We start from the raw sequence: 17,184 nt of genomic DNA on the forward strand, positions 1-17,184 counted from the left end.
CTGCTTCCCCTAAATCCTCCCATGCTCGATGTTGCAGGGATTTTTTACGTATTTTCAGAGTTTTTTTATAAATGGCTCTCTTCCCTGCAATCTTGGCTTTATCTTTCGGTTGTTCCGTGAGGCTTTTTTTTTAGGTCTTTCAATGCCTTGGTGCAATCGTGGTCAAACCAACGTGGGATCAGGGGCTGTTTAGGTCCTGTTCGGGGTGAGGATTTCAGTAGGTTGTTTACAAGTTTAGCAATTTCTTCAAATGCTCTAACTACAGTTGGACCGGTCACGTTTTCATCCAGGCATATCTTTAATTGTTCTTGTCCCTTTGTCACAAGGTCAAGATAGAATTTCTCTCCATCTATCTTGGCCCATTTAAGCCTTCTCCCCTGTCAGGGGTGGGGAATTTGTATCGCCCGACGCCCTGGACATGAGGATTCTTGTTGCAGACAAGAAGTTTTATTGTCTGCTTAGTCTTCCGGACAAGTAGACATTCTCTTTAACCCTTGTGCCTCTAATATAATCACAAACCAGTTATTATCCGATTGGAATATGCAATCTTAGTGAGTGAATGCGCCTTTTTGTAAGGTAATTACGGTAACTACTAAAAGCCTGGCTGCAGCTGTGAGGAAGTTTGTGCTGTTGTTTTAATCTCCCCTCCGTTGTTTTAATCTTCGCTCCGGGATGATCTCCCCTTCGCATCTGCACGCGTATTTAACCCTGCAAGTGCATTTGCAAAAATAAACTTTTGCCATGTCTTTCTGAGCTCCCCAGCTGGCCCTGCCAAAAAGCCAAAAAATATCGTTATTGCTCACTGTATCTGTAAGGTCCGTCAGGGCTGGTCTAGGGCGGTGCGATCAGTGCCACCGTACCGGGCGTTGACTTGGAAAAGGCGCCCTGTTTGGAAATATATTATGTCTTAAAAACCACCTGCTGCCTCGTTCCTTCCCTCCAGCAATTTTCAGATATCAATAAAAATGTCAAGATTACTCCGGTGATTAATGTTCTTCTTGGAGAGAGAAGGAGTTTTGTCTAGTGGAAGTTTGACTACTCGTAAGTTAGCTCAGAGGGTTACTATGCCTGCTGCTAAAACGTGTGCCATGCAGATTGCAAAGTGCATGTAATATTAATAGGTAAATCGGTTACTGGTATTGTCAGAGAGATATTTTTGTTATTTTGCAGTTTATAAGTTAGAATCCTAATAGAGAACAATGAGGTATTAACTGTCATCAAAGGTCTGCATGCAAACTGCAGGGTTTATATTAGACCTACATGCTTTTTTTGCCCGGCTTTTCCTTAACCTGATCTAGCTAAAAAGAGTCATTTGGGTAGAAATGAATTATTACTATTGAAGAAAACCCCTAACAATCATGTGTTATTTAAATTCTGAATTTGTGCTTTTCTAGACCAAGGACTATATCTGCCTATCAGTAAAGTATGGATGACTTGTGACTCTTATATCTTGTAATCCTCCGTCTTATGTAACATGTTTCTTATACACTGATTTACACGTGTGATTGTCTCTGTTAAATGTGTGTATGATGTACAGTGCTCTGACACCTCACACTGGTACGAGTGGCGCTATAAAACGAAATAAATCTGAGAGACTGGTTATGGAGATTTGAGGGGCACTGTTAACTGGTGGTAGTGAGGGAATAGGAATCTGTGGTGGAGATGGTCACTCGAGGGCGCCAACAAACATTGTTGCACAGGGCGCCACCAATGCTAAAGCCGGCCCTGAGGTCTGTGTTAGAACACCGGCTCCCATATTAGTTTTGCTTCCGGGTGCTAAAAGTTGCTGCACATGCGCTCTTAGTTAAACAATAAAGATATGCCACTAGTGGTGCTGGGTGGATTCCCCTGCAGTGGTAGATGCCTACGTGAGCGGGGTCAGGGAAGGTGCATGTCGTACGTTACAATTCCTTGAGAGTGTACAGGAATGCTGTGTATGCAAATTCTCGAAAAGAGTAAGAAGTCAGATGAGCCCTGCGAGCTGAAGTTGAAGGCAAGGAAGCTGAACAAGGAGGATGTGGTGCCACCGGACGCCCTCAATTACATAAAGGGTTACGGATATAAGATGTACTTGTTTGATAAACATATACAGATTTCTCACTGCTTAAAAGCCCCTGAAGTCAGCTATGTGTGAACTAACACCAGAGAGCCTTAAAACCAGTAATGCAGGAAATATTTGATGCACTTGTAGAGAGTTCTGAAGTCCCCGATTCAAGGAACTGCTGGGACATTCCTCATACTGTGCAGAAAGATGTATGCTGCCATTTGTGATGCCATTTTAAGGCATTTGTGATGCCATTTTCCACAGGAAAGCAGTTTCTGTCCAGGGGAATAGATCGTCTCATTTGCGTAGGCTCAGTGTCAAGGTTGATAAATATGAAATGCAGGAGCTTCCAGGAGGCACTTGCCGAAAGCACAAAAAACTCAACTAGTGGGAACAAAATCCCAACCAAGAGGCAGGCTGCAAGCAACGGAGTTGGACATTGCTCGTGTTTTTCAAAATGCTCAATGCTTCTTTTAGTACATTGTCTTAAAGGCATATGTTTCCCAATGGAGGTGGTACTGACCTTTCTTCACTGGGAGCTCGCTGTTGGTGGTTGATGCACCCTCTGTGTCCCCTAAGGTGCCCATTCCTCCTTCTCCCTGTCTTCCCCAGTTTTCTAACTTCACTGTTTTCTGTTCCCGTTCAAGTAACCTATCTGATCAGCTGCTACGATTTGTGTTTCCCCATACGTGGCTCACTTACCCTGAGCCCGAGCCTAGAGACTCATGGGGATTATGAGGCTCCCCGGGTGAAACGCTAGTAGTCTGACCCGCTCTGCGCGCTCTCCCCCACTTTCCTCAGGTATTTGGGTCCTTTTCTCTAAATACCTCCTTTGTTTAATGCCGCACTATAATCATAAATGCCCACCTCAAGCTGTTCTCTAGTGCCCACATATCTGCTTTGAATCCTTCCGCTGCTTGTGCCCAGCCTGTCTCTTCCTCCCACCACATTCACTGAACTTTTAGCACCACATTCTACAGTGCTATATCTCAGTCGTTCACAAGTTCTCCCCTACTAGCCAGTACTTGTTGTTGATATTATAGTGCTTCACACTTCACTCGTGTTCTTTTCAAGCACTATAAAACCAGACTTTACCACTACTTAATCAGATGATAATCAGTGACCTTAGAAGGCTGAATGACGGAGGCTGCCCTGCCAGGGTTTTAGTAATATTCTCTTCCAGCTCGAGCCCAAAACTAAGAGAACATTTAAAGTGCCATCATCCCTCCTTCTGTTCCGAGTATAATTTCAGCTGTAAAAGTACGTATGAGTATTTATAGGAATGCCAAAATAAATAGCAATTCCTAACTTTTTCAATTTAATACTTTCATAGCACTACTTATCCCACTGTAAGGTGCCAGAGCGCTTTACATCTCACACACATTATACACTGACTATTAATCATACAAGTGTGTAGTGTCATAAACAGTCTTTACTGGTAGGAATTATATGCCAGGATTGTTTGGCTGGTAGAAATTGAAAGTTGGAGTTTAAAATATGACACTGCCTGGATGGTCTATTAATAATGCTCCCAAAAACTTTTTAGCAGCCTTATAATAACAGATTGAGAACAAACGAGGTTCTAAACCCATGTCTTGCAGTTTACATGCAGGTGATTGGTGCCAGTTTATAGCTCACTGAATATTGCCTGGTGATTTCTTCAATAATTCACAGCTTGGGTGTTTGTTCTCTCCACCTCAATCCAGCCTGGTCCCCTTGAGGTCTACCTCCGTGCCATCTGTGAGTCTCATAACAATCCCTTCATTGATTCGGGTATGATGCTATTGAAATATCCACTCTCAGAGCTGTATTGTGCAGGCGTCTCAATTTTGACTCTTTCTCTGTTTCTGTGGAGGCAGTTGGCAGGGCTGATGGAGGGCAGGAAGCAAAGTGAGCTGGTTAAGTTAAAAGGGTTGCTCAGAGCGCTTAGATGAGATTGCAGAGGGGGTAAAGAAGGCAGAGCAGCCTGTGATAAGTGGAGGCAAGGTAGCAACAGTAGACAGAGGGTTTTGGAAGGGATGAAGCCTATGGTGAAACTGGAGATGGAATAAAACCTCTTATGAGAGGGGAGGAGAACTTGTAGTGAAATGTGCAAGGGGTACAGAGCCTGTGATGAGGGAGTGGAGAGAAGGTCATGGGATGGGTAGTGAGAGGGATATCCATTCCAATGTATATAGTGTGAAGGTATATTTGTAGTAAGGGAGTGGTGTAATCTAACAGTAAGTGTGTGAAACCCTTGTTGTGAGAAAAGAGAACAGGCGGGTTATGAACCCTATGATGAAGATGTGGAGTTGGTACGGGCCGTATGGCAAGTTAGTGGAAAGGCAAATGATTACTGCTGATAGCAAGAAAACAGTGTGAAAGGTAATACTTTATAATAAGAGAGTTTGCAAGGGCAAAGAGGCAGAGATGGTCATGTATACTTTGGGTTTTATAGTGGACTAGTAATAAGTCCTTGCTAGTCTGTATAGCTTTTGGTTTTATAGAGTGCGTGGGACTAGTGGATTTCTTTACAGGGCTAGAAGATTATTGTATCCCTTTGTCCCTTGGACAAGTACAGTTTTTCAAAAATTCCACACCCCTGCCTGTGCAGTTACCTGTTCTAAGGCTTCAGGTGCACCCACTCCTTCTCTGAGGTTCATGCATATAAGGTTCATCTTCAGTGGGTTATGGTCACTGAAGGGGCTCAGAGTGATATCAAAGTTTGTGATCCATTTTTTGAGTGTTGGGGACACCATGATAAAGTCTATATAGGAGTGACAGCCTCTTCCTTTGTACGTTGGGTTAGGTTCCTTCTTATTATCTATCTTTATCAGGTCCATTATGGGCGATAAATTATGCCTCTTGGTGAAGTTCTCCATCTCCTTTCCTTCGATGGTGTGGGCAAAGTGGGGCCCCTTTTCCTCCGTGCACCTTGACCAATCCTTATTTATGGGTCTTAGTTTTTCGCAAAGGTGACAGTTGAAATCCCCTGCTAAAATCATGTATGGTACACCCTTGGCGTGGTTAGATGAAGATAGGTTTTTAAAATATTCATCCAGTTCTTTCAAGGTTTTATTTTTATTCCGTGTGCCCACCGAGTTGTACCAGTTTATCAGGATGATTTTTAGACCTTTGTGTGAAAAGCCGATTGCTTGCATATTTTTGGAGGCACAGTTTAGGTTTGACCAGTGCCCCTGAATGCGAAGGTCCACATATATGATTAGTCCACCCATAGCTCTTCCAGATGGTGCTTTTACTGCGGGGACCCCAAAACTTTTAAACCCGTCTAGTGGAAATTGACGGTGGTCAACAGTCCAGGTTTCCTGTAGGCAGATGATGTGGAAATTGGTTACAAACTCTCTCCACTCCTTCACATTGTGTTTGGCTGCTATCCCTGCTACGTTCCATGATAAGATTGTTATGCCTTGCTCAACCTCTTTTTGTTTGCCGGCGGTCATGGAGTGGCTGGCTGGAACCTCTCCCAATGTCACTGAGGTGCCCATTTTGTTTAGTGAAGAACCTTCCCAGGACGCGGTATTATGTCCAGACTTTAAATTATCATTAGTGTTCACTAATGGGTGATCATCCATGGATACAATAGGTGCACTTCTTTGGTCTGTAAAGATGGTAGGAGGCGGGTAGCCTGGTTTTTGCCTGCTTTTCGTAGCGCTGTCCTTCGTCAGACTTGGATTGAGTTCCCTATTTAGTTGGAGTCAATCAACATTTTCCAAGGTGCAGAACCTATTCCAGTGTGCATGCATTGCGACTATTGGGTCATAGAAGGGTGGTGCCTGCCAAGGGGCCTGCCAATTTTCTGCTCTATGGAACTGCATGGGGTGTGGGGCCATGTTTACTCGTGCCCTATTTGTGTACGGCAGTCCATGTTTTGGATGCAAGGGATAGAAATATGATAGAGGTAGGGGATATATGTTTGTTTGTTGTCCCATCGAGGGGGAATTACATATATGGGTGACTACCGAAGTGTCCCTGAAGTTAATTGCGATTACATCCCCTGCTATCGTTTTTGCACCATTTCCTATCCACTGCCCCCTTCTAACAGATAATATTTCCCCAGACATGTGTAAGGGCAATGGTTTATTGGTCCTTAGCCATTGGACGCATTTGTTCCTTACCTCCCCTTCATGTTCTCTTTTTCCGTCTTTTAGGGGAGGTACTCCTGTTAGCACCACTACATACGGTAGTGCTTCTGGTGGTAGATTAATAGAGTGGAACCGCCCTCCAGATTTTTCTCTAGGGGTTCCTAAAGGGTTGTTAGTTTTAGGTTGGGTGGTGTTTCCAATGTTATCTTTGCTTTGGCTTGCCTTAGCTACTGACGTGGAGCTTTTCCCTTGGTTTTTATTTTCCTGTGGTACTACACTCTTAGTGTTAGTCGTTGGGTGTGAGTTGGTTTTCGCCGGCATGTTGTTTTGTGGGACTGTACTATTTGTTGGTTTGCCGGTATTTAGAGAAGGAGTTGTAATTCTCTTGCTTGTATTCTCTTCAACCCCGGATCCAGAGTTATTAGGATTAACTGAGGCTGTAGTTTATACTTGGGGCACCTGTCTAGTTGGTCCTATCACCTTGTTGTTTATGACAGATGTTAGTCTGTCCAATTTGGCCATTAGGGGTTTAAGCTGTGTCCGGATGGACTCTTCTAGTTCTGCCTTAAGGTCTGCCACCATATTGGCTACCCAGCAGGGTATGCCAGATATGGTGCTAACCATCGGGGTTATCAGATTGTGATTGGCCTTAGAGTTCTCTTTGCCCCCCTTTTTGTTATTTGGTTTACAAGCACTCTTTTTCCTAGACTTTTGGGCAGGCTTGCCTGGGTTGCTCATTTGTGTAATCACTCGTGGTGACTGCTCTAAATTTGTGAGATCTGTGACTCCGGGCGTGTTGTTTGGAATGTTTGGAATAGGCTGTGCACAAGGGAGTTCTACATACGAGGAGGTTAGGGAAAAACTGGCGTCTGGGTTATCTATTAATGATATCACCTGGCCCTCCTCTGTGTCGTGGATGGCTACAGTGGGTGCTAGCGAGAGTCGCCTTTCTGTGTTCTCAATGGCTGTAGCCACTACCCCAATTGTTTGTTGCAGCATTTTGTCTATCGCTGTTAAGGTAGGGAGAGGCTGCGACTGTGGGTTGTCACCTTTCTGTCTGGTATTTGATCTTAAGGTGGGCATTTTACTTATTTTGGATCCTCTCCTCATATTTTAACTTGGCGTCCTCTTTATGATATAAGTCTGGTGGTAGCTTGTAAAGTTAGGACTGGAGAGGGTAGAGTATGAAAAGTCCTATGCCACCCAAGAAGGCCCAACTGTACCTTGTGTGCAACAATTCGATGCAGGCCAGCAGTTGTTAATAGTGTGGCCCAGCCCAGCCTTGTCTGGCCTTGGAGGGCCGTAGAGGGCCCGCCCTTTGCCCGGGCTTCGCACCGGGCGTCCCGCGAGACGGGGGTGATGACACTTTTAAGCGCCTCCTGGCGCAGAGCGGTAACACGGCACACCGCACAGCCCTCTGGGGGTTGTGGTCCGCCTCGCGCTCGTCTCAACCGACTGCCTCGCTCCAGCTGGTGATTGAGCGTCGGTCAGCGGGAGACAAGCGGGTGGTTTCTCAGCGGATCAGCTGCCGGCTCCGTGGTTCCCCAAGGCTATTTTCCGATGCAACTGACAGTGGGCGAGTTCAGTCTGCAAGTAAGGTTTCCCCCTCCACACAGGGGATGGTGACACTTTTAAGCGCCTCCTGGCGCAGAGCGGTAACGCGGCACACCGCACAGCCCTCTGGGGGTTGTGGTCCGCCTCGCGCTCGTCTCAACCGACTGCCTCGCTCCAGCTGGTGATTGAGCGTCGGTCAGCGGGAGACAAGCGGGTGGTTTCTCAGGGGATCAGCTGCCGGCTCCGTGGTTCCCCAAGGCTATTTTCCGATGCAACTGACAGTGGGCGAGTTCAGTCTGCAAGTAAGGTTCCTATTTAATATAGACCTGTATTTATTAGTGCTGGCTGTAGACTTTGATTTTTAAATTCCAGTTGAAACAGCTTTATGCGCTACTGTCTGGAAAGCCAACGTCACTGTGTATGCACGCTGCATGCTGGGACCTGTAGTTTTCACTTTCACTGTTGTTGGTATGCCGTATAGAAGGCCCAGTAAGTGCTCTAGGCGCTGAATTAACAAGCAGTGTACCAGTAGACATCCTCCTGGTGCCAGTGGAGAACCAGGGCTCCTGCCCACATGGAGGCCAGCCTCACACAGGGACATTTGGGTTTTGAGGCCCACAGTATCTGGCACTGTGGTTCCCTAATGTGACTTTGATGCAATGGCAGGATACGTGAAGAAGCAGTCTGGGTTCCTAGACCAGTTATTAGAGATGGGTGTTATAAATAACCATAAGACATGTGTCCATAGAGAACCTCAGGGCATCACTTTGTGTGACTTCTGATGAAGGGTCACATTCTACCATTTAATCACCAGAAAGGGCTTTTTATCGGCCTTGGTAGGATGAAGGTCTGATGTGAGCCCTACTTGACAAAATCTGAAAATATGCTTGGAATCCCACAGTTTTTACCAGGTACAATCAACAAATGAAATCCCTCAGATTCCCTGAATTCCGAGTTTATAGGCCCAAGCCAAAGGCCAAAGGTCACGCCTTATGTTAACAAAATCCACTGGGCCTAAATAATTTTAAACATGCATTTCTGATGTGTTGAACACAGCGAGGTAACTTGAGCAACCCTGGAAAAGTACAGTAGCCTTTCACAAGCACCATTTCAAGACACCCCACACTTGCACGTACACAAAGTCAGCTGGTACAGAATTGTACATCTTACTTCATTATTTTGAATGATAGCTTGCTTAAATAAAAACCGCAATGTCTTGTGATATTTAGCACATGCCCCAAGTTTCACTCCCACATCTACTGTTTTAGAGAGATGTTCGTGATCAGGTGATTATTTGTTTATATCTTGTGGTCAAAACCTTACCGTTTGTTTATATTCTGTGGTCAACCATGACAGTTAGTTTATATCTTGGGGTCAAACATGGCCAACCACCCAAATAACCCATTTGACCAGTTCCGTGTTCTTGGACATGCGGTCAGCCACCTTCACCTAAAAGTGCGTCAGCAAGGACGTCAGAATAGAACCATGGTTCCCCATTTCCAAAGTATATCAGACCCAACCGTCACATTTGAAGCCAGAACTCTGCTGTGCTCTGCACAGGCTTGTTCTCCAGCCAGCTGTTTATCTGATTTGGGACTGTCAAGCCTACTCGCTCAGGTGATGCCCTCCCAAGCTAGATAAGATCTTTTGCCTTTTTGAATCTCTGATTATGCTCAGTATTTTCCATCCACACCCAATTCCTTGCATTTTAGGTCTCTTTAAGTGATTAGGTCTTGTATTGCTAGTCTCCCTAGTTGGGCAGTCTCTAGGCAATGGATTTTATAAAATGTGTTCTGCGTTCTCTAACTATTTTCAATTGTGCCTTTTAAATAATCCTGCCCCTTGCATTTTGGGTCTCTTTAGAATGTTTAACCTGCAAGGATAATTCTCTTCAGAAAAGCTTGTTTCTAGGCGCTATATTACCATAGAATATATTCTTTGTCATTCTGAGTCTCTAGCTGATTTAAATATGATTTTTAGTGGATCCTCACTCCAGCTTGCCTTATAGTTCTTGTTAGACAGGCTTGATTCTAGGCATTATGACTTTATAGCAAATATACTCCATGTCTTTGGATCTCTAGCAGCTTTCCATTAGGCCTTTTTAAAAGTTACTCAGTTCAGCTTGCCTTGCAAACATTTTTAAGCCTTTGTCTTTTAGCATTTGCTCCTGACAGAGTAAAGTCGGGATTTCTTAAATGGATTTTACTTAGTAGTATGAAATGATATGCATTTATTGCCTTGCTAATAAGATACGCATTTATTGGTCCACTTGTGAATTAACAATAAACGTGCCACTTCAACATGAGCTTTCGCCATCTCATATCTGTGTTCCTTGTCTCTCAGTGAAGTGTTGCGCCGGTGACCTGGGGCTACTGTCAGTGGCCTGTGACTCACAGTTTTACGTGACCACATCCAAAAGGGGCTCCTATTTCCTCTTTAACACTTCACGGCACCCAAGCAGCCAGCAGGCAGAGCAGAGACCCACAAACTGCAGCATTCCTGCTCTTTAGCCTCCAGCAACCTTAGCTAGTGCTGCAACAGTTTATTAGATGTCCCCCAGCATGCATTTCATGTGTGTGGAGGTGTGTGGAGCGACCTTGTCCCTGATGCAGGGCCGGTCGCTCCACACACCGCGCGGCTCCCCCGTGAGTGCCAGGACCCCTGACCCCTCCGCTGCTGCCTCGCTACAGCTGAGTGCCTGGATTGTTGTAGCGTCTTGACTTGTGCCTGTTTCTCTGTTGTGCCTTAGCTTGTGCCCCTGTAGTTTTTGTCCAGTCTGCTGTTTTCTTGTCCTGCTGTGACCCTGTAATTTTGCGGTCCCCGTGATTATTTCCAGCCGCTTCTCCCCCTCCCCGCCGCTGCTCCCCTGCGGCCCGCCCCCTTTTTCTTTTCTGTATCCCGCCCATTGGCCACCCCGCTCCCGCCTCCCAGCTGCTCCTCCCTCCCACTTTGCCATTTATGGAGATCGCCGCACGGAAGCGCAGCGGACGTGTGCAGCGGGAGCGCCGATTGTGCGCCGAAGGCGCGCCAAAGGCAAGCCCGTCTGCGCCCGTCCGCGCCTGGACCGCGCCCAGCGCCAGGACCCCTGGTCCTCGACAATGCCAGCGCACTCGACAAACTTACGGCGCCGCCACCCTCCAGACACTCAACGCCGGCCGGAACTTCGCCTGCTACCAAGCCACCCCGAAACGCACCCACGGACCCATCACCTGCCAAGCCTGCCAATTCAAGTCAAGTCAAGTCAAATTATTTATATAGCGCGCTATATACCCAGAGGGTCTCAGGCGCTTGAAGAAGGGTGGGGGACTACTTGTCGAATATCCAAGTTTTAAGTTGCTTTCTGAATGCTAGGTGGTTCTGAGTGAGACGAAGGTGAGTGGGAAGTGAGTTCCAGGTCTTAGCTGCCAGGTAGGAGAAGGATCTACCCCACATGGTGGTTTTGTTGATGCGAGGTACGATAGCAAGGGCTTGGTTGGAAGATCGCAGCTGGCGGGGGGGCGTGTAGAAGGAGAGTCGTGTGTTGAGGCATTCGGGTCCAAGGTCGTAAAGTGCTTTGTGAGCGTGGGTCAGGAGGCGGAAAGTAATCCTCTTATTGACGGGGAGCCAGTGGAGGTTTTTCAGGTGATCAGAGATGTGTTCTTTGCGCGGGATGTCTAGTATGAGCCTGGCTGAAGTGTTTTGGATGCGTTGGAGTTTTTTCTGGAGTTTAACGGTGGTACCTGCGTATAGGGTGTTTCCGTAGTCCAGGCGGCTCGTGACCAGTGCGTGGGTGACTGTTTTTCTAGTTTCGGTGGGGATCCAGCGAAATGTTTTTTTGAGCATGCGAAGAATGTTGAAGCAGGATGATGAAACGGCGTTGACTTGTCTGGTCATCGAGAGTGAGGAGTCCAGGATGACGCCCAGGTTTCGTGCGTGGTCCGTCGGGATGGGTGCTTTTCCAAGGGCCTCAGGCCACCAAGAGTCATCCCAGGCGGAGGGGGAGGTGCCTAGGATGAGGACTTCTGTTTTGTCTGAGTTCAGTTTCAGACGGCTGTGCTTCATCCACTCGGCTACTTCTTAAAACGAAAATTGAGACAAAGTACTGTTTTTATCTTTGTATTCACATTCTCCTGTGCACTCCCCCTCCTTTCTCACCTGATCAGACTCACCCCGCCAGCCGATCTTAACTCTGCCACGGGACAGAGCACTCAATTGCCAATAATTCTGCTGGAAAGCCAGGCCACGCCCACCGCCCTGAGGCAACGCCCTTTCAATTGCTACATAAGCCGCGCTCCAGCCCAAAGCTCGCATTAGCCTGACAGAACCCCTCCTGAGGCGGAAGCCGGGAGGATCGCTTGATATTTTAAAACGAAAATTGAGACAAAGTACTGTTTTTATTTTTGTATTCACATTCTCCTGTGCACTCCCCCTCCTTTCTCACCTGATCAGACTCACCCCGATAGCCGATCTTAACTCTGCCACGGGACAGAGCACTCAATTGCCAATAATTCTGCTGGAAAGCCAGGCCACGCCCACCGCCCTGAGGCAACGCCCTTTCAATTGCTACATAAGCCGCGCTCCAGCCCAAAGCTCGCATTAGCCTGACAGAACCCCTCCTGAGGCGGAAGCCGGGAGGATCGCTTGATATTTTAAAACGAAAATTGAGACAAAGTACTGTTTTTATTTTTGTATTCACATTCTCCTGTGCACTCCCCCTCCTTTCTCACCTGATCAGACTCACCCCGATAGCCGATCTTAACGCTGCCACGGAACAGAGCACTCAATCGCCGATAATTCTGCTGGAAAGCCAGGCCACGCCCACCGCCCTGAGGCAACGCCCTTTCAAATTCTACATAAGCCGCGCTCCAGCCCAAAGCTCGCATTAGCCTGACAGAACCCCTCTTGAGGCGGAAGCCGGGAGGATCGCTTGATATTTTAAAACGAAAATTGAGACAAAGTACTGTTTTTATTTTTGTATTCACATTCTCCTGTGCACTCCCCCTCCTTTCTCACCTGATCAGACTCACCCCGATAGCCGATCTTAACGCTGCCACGGAACAGAGCACTCAATCGCCGATAATTCTGCTGGAAAGCCAGGCCACGCCCACCGACCTGAGGCAACGCCCCTCCCCTTCCCCATAAAACAATGTGCCTCGGCCGGACGTGCAGTGGACGCGCGCTGCGGGCACGCTCTGCGGGCGCGCCGCCTGCGCGCCAAAGGCGTGCCAAAGCTAAGCCCGTCTGCGCCCGTCCGCGCCAGACCGGCGACCGGGGCCAGACATGCTGCCAATGGACTACCAAAAACATTCTATACCAGAGAAGAGTTACTTAGTTATAACCCTCAGGCAAATAACCTCCCTCTCTTGACTTTTGGAGAGCCAAAAGAACCTTCCCAGATGGGTAACAAGAGCAAAACGACTGAGACCACAGACTCTGATCATGAAAGTAATCCCACAAAACAACTTAAACTCAAGACCTGTCAAAAGCACATAGCATGTGGCCTGATAAATGTCAGGTCCCTGGCTAAACACGCGACGCATGTATATGACCTGCTCGTTGACAACTCCTTTGACTGTCTGTTTATTACGGAAACATGGCTGTCCGAATGTTCCAACCCGGATTTAGCACAAGCACTCCCCCTGGGATACAGTATATCCAGACTAGACAGAACAGGAAAAGTAGGAGGAGGAATTGCGATCATCTATAAAGAACATCTAAAATGTGCCACGTCACTCACCCCCGAACTAAAGGACGCAGAAAGCCTCTGTTTCAATATTAAAATAAACAATCACACCACCTTTGCAGGAGTACTGGTGTACAGACCCCCTGGCCCCATGGCCCATTTTTTAGACACTCTTGGTGACTCTCTAAGCCCCATGGCGATACGTTATGCCAACTTTACAGTTCTAGGTGACTTCAATCTACCCCTAGAAATGGAGAACTGCCCAAATACTAGAACTTTCAGGGAAATTACTAACTCCCTCGGGCTAAAAATTCATAATAAAGGCCCTACCCACCAAGCCGGGCATACCCTAGTCGGGATATGTTCTAATGCTACCAACATAGTAACACCCCCCCCCCCCCCCTCCACCCTCGTCTGGACTGACCACAAACTGGTGCCTTTTAATATATGCTATGAAAATGGACCCATAAAAGGGCATGATATCACCACCCCCCCTTGTCCGCAACTGGAAAAACCTGCTAGCCAGCCCCAATCTGCTACATCTAGCAGAATCCACTAAACCCACCCTTAAAAATGATCCAGACACGGACAATAATCTGTTTAATAAATGGATGCTATCAATAGCTAATACGCTAGCACCATGGAAGAAGGGCAAGAACGCAAAACGTAAGTCAGCTCCCTGGTTCACACCCCAATTAAAAACCATGAAAGATAAGTGCAGGAACCTAAAGAAAATATGGAGAAAGCACTACAAAACAGAAGACCTGAAATCCTTTAGACTAGGATTAAATTCCTACCACCTACAAATAAGGGTGGAAAAAAAGAAGCACTATACGCACCTTATTGAAAGGGCAGATGGCAACCAAAAATCTATTTTTACTATAGTCAAATCTTTTACTCACCCAGCTAACCTAGACTCGGAAATACCCCCTTCACAAGAACTGTGTGACGACATCGAAGAGTACTTTGAAAACAAAATCAATGAGCTAAAAAACAATTTTTCTGACTGTATAGCCCAAGACCCCCCAGCCCAAAACCCAGGTCCAGAAGTAGAACTCAAATGTTTCAAAGAAATTAGCTTAGACGAATCAAAGAAGGCTATCCTGTCATGTAAATCAGGATCCCCTTTCGATCCTTGACCGCCAAAGATCCTTCACGCATTAATTGAGATTGTGAACCCGGTCATAAATCAAATTATTAACTCTACTTTTGAAACAGCAAAAATCCCTTATCTTTTGAAAACAGCCGCGGTCAAACCTCTCCAAAAAAAGAAACTATCAGACCCCACCATACTTTCCAACCTAAGACCCATCTCCCTTCTCCCATGTCTGAGCAAAATAGTGGAAAAATTGGTGAACACACAGCTAAACGAGTACTTGGAAAGCTCCAATTGCCTTCACCCCAAGCAATTAGGTTTCAGAGCCGGGCATTCAAAAGAATCAGTATTGCTCCACACCACAGACACCCTGAAATGGGCTCTAGATCAAGGTAAAAAGGCGGTGCTCCGCGGCCTTAGATACAGTCTCCCACAGCATTCTGATAAACAGACTGAAACAAATAGGAATAAACGAGAAGGCCCACGAATGGTTAACCGCATTCCTTAGAAACAGGAACCAGGTCGTCACTCTGGGTAGGTATAAATCCACAGGGAAACAACTGTCCTCAGGGGTCCCACAGGGATCCTCCCTTAGTCCGACCCTTTTTAACTTATACATGTCCCCACTGCTCACACTGATTGACTCCTTTGACATTGAAGCAATCAGCTACGCAGACGACACCCAATTGATTCTGACCCTGGATAAAAACTCCACCGCGGCAGAAGAAAAATGTCATCACTGCCTCACCTCAGTCAAGAAATGGATGGAGTCGAGAGGAGTTACGCTACGATCCAAGATGGCCGCATAAGCTCCCGGCTCAGCCGACCTCCACCGGCAGCTCATATATCCTGCCTTTCATCCTTCACGCACGCCGGACTCCCACATGTATGAAGTGCTCCTGACTCCTGCGGTGCAAACCCGGACTCTCCAACTTACCAGGTGGCAAAGTTACGTCGAATTTACTTCTCGGCCTATTCCAGGGCTTCCGCCGGGACCTCGATTTCTGGCCCATCCGGGTTGGAAGTGATCAACATCGGCTGTGGGACCAGGGTTGCTTCCGGTCTCCTGATCTCGGTTCAATCCTTCTACTTCCAGTTGGCAACTGAGTAACCGGCTTAATCCAAGGACACGGCACAGTGACGCATGGGATATCGGTGACCACGGTCGGTGGTCCTATGCCCGCTGACCACCTGGGGAGCCCGGGTTGTCGGGCCGGCCCCCGCGAGTGGCGAAATACCGACCCTGCCTGTTGTGTGAGCGCTCGCTGTAGTCATAAGCCCCGTGTGTGCCTGGTTCCTGGACGGTGTTTCAGGGGTCCAAATCCTGCCTCGTCTCATGCCGGAGGAGATGGGGGGGACTGACGGCGCACCATCGCTGAGGTCCGTAATGGCCACCATTGGGGCGCTCCGCTCTCACTTTGCCTTCCTGTGCCAACGAATGTCTGTAAAGCTGGATAACATACACTTGGAACCAGAAGTGGATAATCCGACAAGTTGTCAGCATGCCTTGGACCCCGTGGATTATTCTCCGCACCATTTAGAGATCCCTGGACGGAAGTCTGTTTTAGCCTATTTTGATGACTCTGGCCTCATGGAGGGTGCACCTGTGATCGTTGTTGGCTTTCCCTGCTTCATTCCTGTTCGACGGAACATTGTTGCTAAAGGTTTTTACCGCCAAAGACAGTGCTTCAGTGATTTTCCGAGAGGTTTGTCTTCCTTCTTCATCCTCCATTGTCGAATTCTCGGATGCCGCCATTTTGTCTCCTCTCCTCGATCCGTCGCCATTGTTTTGAACTGTCTTGGACGCTTCGCTTTCTTCGTGATTGCTGTGGCTTGGACGACATGGGCTTTCGTGAAGAACCGAACTGGTCAGGGTTGACTTTGACATTCGAGGTTAGCTTTCTATGTGCTTATGACGGATATGCACCGTTTATACTACTGGGAGACGGGAGGTTTTTGTTGGAGTTCTCCCCATGTGTGTGTTCAGTACTTGCTTTAATGGTCGACATTGAATTTTGGGGAGGTTGCTGCTGGTGGGGGGTTACGAGGACCGGGAGTGTGTTTATTGCTCTCCTCCTCCGCTTTCTTTCCTTTCTTTAGGGCAGTTCCGGGGCGACAGGCACACTGTTAGTGGGGTTGGCCGTAGCCATTACAGGGGTGCAGGGTGGTGGGTGTTGGGGGGGGTTTATTATTTTAGTTTGTTTTGTTCTATGGTCTCTTTCTTTTCCTCTTTCTCTTCGGTTGGGCTTTCCTTCCTCTTCAGTAGGTTGGCTGTCTCTCTCTATCTCACTTCTCTCTCTATCTGGCGTCTATATCGCCTATGCCTCACTGTCTCTGGAGGGTGGGTTTCCGGGATGATGCTCTAGCTGAATCGTTCGCTTTTATACTGATTTTTACTCCTAGTCTGCTTCAGCGGGCGTAGTATGTTTAAGGCTGTAATGCTCGTCACCTGGTTCTGATTGCAATGCGGGGTACGTCCCCCCCCATCTCTTCTTAATTCTATTCTACGGTGTGACGCCATCGATAGTGCAGCCACTACTGCTTGCTTCTTCATAACTAAAAAATGAAACCTTTGATATCCTTCGCTTAGTGGCACATACAATCATATGCCATGCTAGTCTCGTTGATATTACGCGGTCGTATATATTTGCACGCCACCTGAATCTATATCCTGAGTTTGCGGCCGGCCCCTGTGGTTGTAGGCCTGCGCTTGTAATGCTTTGATAATGCAATAAAGGTTTAAAAA

At 47.2% G+C, this 17,184-nt stretch overlaps 1 pseudogene; it reads left to right on the forward strand.

Moving 5' to 3' along the window:
• The first annotated feature begins 1,595 nt into the window (after positions 1-1,595).
• Positions 1,596-2,432, forward strand: LOC147700455 (protein KTI12 homolog pseudogene; annotated as a pseudogene).
• Positions 2,433-17,184: the final 14,752 nt, after the last annotated feature.

The sequence above is a fragment of the Lissotriton vulgaris genome, chromosome 8 (genome assembly GCF_964263255.1).
Source record: "Lissotriton vulgaris chromosome 8, aLisVul1.2, whole genome shotgun sequence".
Classification (NCBI taxonomy): domain Eukaryota; kingdom Metazoa; phylum Chordata; class Amphibia; order Caudata; family Salamandridae; genus Lissotriton; species Lissotriton vulgaris.